Source organism: Meleagris gallopavo, chromosome 10, assembly GCF_000146605.3.
Source record: "Meleagris gallopavo isolate NT-WF06-2002-E0010 breed Aviagen turkey brand Nicholas breeding stock chromosome 10, Turkey_5.1, whole genome shotgun sequence".
Classification (NCBI taxonomy): Eukaryota; Metazoa; Chordata; class Aves; order Galliformes; family Phasianidae; genus Meleagris; species Meleagris gallopavo.
The window spans coordinates 22,039,495-22,043,341 of NC_015020.2; positions in this window are offsets into that span (position 1 = coordinate 22,039,495).

The following is a 3,847-nucleotide window of genomic DNA, read 5'->3' on the forward strand; positions in this document are numbered from 1 at the left end:
TTTTTTATGAAGACCCATTAGAAGTGTTTATAATGTTTCCCATGCTCTGCTCTCGTTTTTGTAAGGCCCTGTGCAACAAGGAGGGAGCAGGTGAGCTCAAAGACTGCAGTGTAAAACTGCTTTGAAGGAACAGAAATGAATGACTGTTCAGATTGCAGTGGAATCACCTATATGCATAGTGGTGCCAGGTACAGGAATCTGGAGGGGGCAAGGGAAGGGGAGACAGGTTTTTTTAAGGCTAACATTGTTTCAATTTTAGTTATTTTGGGTGTGAGCAAAACATCATCCAGCAACCAATGCGGGCTTAGCAAAGCATCATTTTCAACTACAGTACGAAAAGCTGAGATTAGTCTTCTCTAAGACTAAAATCCCAGTTCTTCTCAATTAAATTATCGTTTTAAGGGTGCTTAAAAAAGCAGTCTTCTTCCCTTCCTGCCATCCCTTCCACCCACTCGTGCTGTTCTGGGCATGCTGTGCAGTAGAAATGCTTGTGCTGTCACCGTACGACAGGTTGGAGAGCTGATCTAACTGAGGAATACTTTTCAAATATTCTTTTCCTCCTGCCTTGATCAGCTCTCTGATGAGTTCATGCCCCACACATCTCTGTGTAGGTGCAGTGCAGGGCGCAGAGCAGGGGCTTCTCATCGAGCACGTGGACCATCTCCTTGGTGAGTGCTCATCAGATTGCTCTGCCAACACTGGCAGCACTTTGTTGGCTATAAAGCTGGACTTAGCAATGGCTGTGCCACAGCTTTTGGACAAAGAATGGAAAGATGAAGCTATAAAGGTACGTGATATTGCACAGAGCATGCGAGCTGCAGACAAAAGTAGGCTGAAAACTTGGGTCTCCATAAGAAGAGCGTCAAGAGGCATTCAGAGGGACCAAAGGAAGACACTGAGAGAGTGAGAAAGCTCTTCTTTTCATGCAAGCTCCCTTAGCCCTGTACTGACTGCCAGAGTGCTGTCGGGTGGCACTGGGATGTCAGAAGGATGGGCAATAGCACTAGTGATGAAAATTAATCAGGAATTTTGGAAAGGCTGCAAGCCTTCTTTGTCCAGCAAATAGCTGAGCCCATGGTTGCGGGGGGTCAGGAGTACCACCTGTAAACAGGATGTGATTTCAGAGGGTTTGCCCATGTTGGTGCTCAAACTGGTATGTGAGAAGCTCCCTCTGCTGAGAAACAAAAGCACATTCCAGTGCCTTGAACAAACGGTGTGGAAGGACACAGGCTGCAACATGGCTCTGTGCGGCACCTGGGGGTTGGCAAGTGTTTGTCCTGCTACTGAGGAATACATCCTGTGACTGAAAAAAGATGTTACATTGCAGCTTTAGAGGTTTAAGGAAAAATACGGGAGGGTTGGGGCTGGGACCCCAGTGATCACCTTTGGACGAAGCAGACGTTGGGTTTGAGATAAAGTCTGGAATATCTGTGGGATGGGGCTCAGCATTCAGAGCCTGTTTGCTGTGTTGGGAAGCAAGGTCAGCACATTCTGCCGAAAAAACGTGCCGAGAGCTGTGGTGTGTTCACTAAACCCAGCTTTACAACCACTGGGATTTATAAAAAGAATCACTTGTCAAAACAGAGAGCAGGGCTGGGAGAGGAACGCAGCCCTACATTCATTGTCACAGGGCCGGTGTCCTCAGCAGCCCCTGCAGTGTGGCTGTGGGGAGGAGCTGGGGGCCAGCACTGGGCTTACAGGCTGGGACAGGGCTGGCTGCGTAGGAGAGGTGGCAGCTGGGCACTGCTGATGAGCCTTCACGGCCCAACACAGCCACCTGTGCTGGGGCAGCAGGCAGAGAAGTGACTGTGCTATCAGAGAATCACGAAGGCTGGAAACGATCCCCAAGCCCAACCCATCCTAATATACCCGCTGACCACATCCCCAGTGCCACATCCCCACAGCTCTGGATCGCCGCCAGGGATGGTGAGTCCAGCACCTCCCTGTGCAGCTGTGCCACTGCATCACCGCTCTTTTGGAGAGGAATATTTTCCTACCATCCAACCCGAACCTTCAGGTGATGGTGGTCCCCATCTCCTTCCATTGGTGAGATCCTGGAGACACTGACTGTGCTGGGAGTCAGAAGGGAGCTGCAGTCACTGAAAGGCCCCCCGTGCAATAAATAGATACTTCGGAGTTGTGACGTAACACACACGTGTGCCCGTGGCCTCCAGGATGCCCAAGGTGAACTGCTGCAAAGGCAGCTGGGGAACACACACACAAACCGTTTGGGGCTGATGTGATGCCGAGGGCTTGCTGGTGTCACCAGAAGAAAATACAGGAGGATATTTTATCCTGCAGGCCAAATCTTTCTCCTGTTTTCAGCTCCCAGCAAATCTACGTGTGTGTTTGTCCTCCTGGTACCAGATGTACTCACAGCCCCTTTCCCTCCAAATAAAGCTCAGACTTTTGCTGCCTTGGCCGTCGCCATCCTGCTGTCACTCAGTCACCTGTCTGCTTTCATTTATTTCAACATTTTAAGCATTTTATGGGCCCACACCCAGATGGTGTAAAGTGCTAAAACTCCGGGCTGAGCTCCAAAAGCATCAAACCTCAGCTCAGTGTAGGACCCAGACCTCAGGGTTTGGTTACCTAGGCCAAGGGAAAATAGAAATGCTGTGTGCAAAGCAAAAAAAAAAAAAAAAAAGTGGAAAAGGGGAGCTGAAACAAGTGCTCGAAGATGTTGGTTATGTAAAGACTGCACAGCTATAAAAATACCCCATTGTTCCAACAAGAAGAAACTCTATTAGTCTTATCAGGGATAAATGTTGCTCAGTTGCTCGTCCCTTTCAATTGCCTTTGTTGCAGCCCACGCTGTGGTGCAGCCCTATGAGGCTGAGCAGCAGCTTTGTGAGGCTGTGAGGAGCTGCAGCCCAGGGCTCAGCAGCAGCACAAGTGTGTCCAGAAGATGTCTCTGTTGATGAATGCAGCTGGAGCTCACGGTTTGTGGAGGTGCTCAGCAATCACAGCGTGGTGTGACAGCTGCTGGTGAGATCTGCCTGCACCTGTGGGAATAGGAGCGTGCACTGATCCAGCTGCCACTCACGCAGCTCATCACAAGTCTCAATCAGAACACCCTTGGCTTGTTTAAAATCCAGCTATGCCCACGGCTGCTGCACGGCAAGGAGATCCAACTGGAATGAGGGAGAGTTCCACAAAGAGAGGAGAACCACAGAAATCACAGAGCGCTGGGGATCCCCTTGTGCTGAAGTGGAGGTGCTGAGCCCAGTGTCAGAGCGATGTCCCACCCATAAGGTACAGGTGTCCCAGTAGGATATCCAGTAAGGTACCAGTGTCTCACCCATGGGGTGCTGATGTCCTACCTGCAGGGTGTTGGTGTATCACCTATAGGGCAGTGGGGACCCACACAGAAGTTACTGGTGTCCCCACCTATAGGGTAGTGGAGACCTACTCATAAGTTCCTGGTGTCCCACTTGTAGGGTACCAGTGTCCTCCTATAGGGTACCAGTGTCTCACCCATAGGGTACCAGTATCTCATCCACGGGCTCCTGGTGTCCCACCTGTAGGGTAGTGGAGACCCACCCATATGTATCCCACCTATAGGGGAGACCCACAAATAGGTTCCTGGTGTCCCACCTGTAGGGTACCAGTATCTCGCCCATAGGTTCCTGGTACCGGTTCCTAGGGTACTGCAGCCCCAGCCACACAGCAGTGATGCCCACAGCTTGTCCCACTGGCTGTACTTTCCTCATCTCGCAGCTCTGTCCCCACCTCCTGCACCCCAAGGACCACCGAGGGCCGTGCCCTCCCCATCCTCAGACACACCCACAAACCCAGCCCATCGAGCACACCCCCCGGGGATGAGAACGCCGCTCCCCCTCCCCGA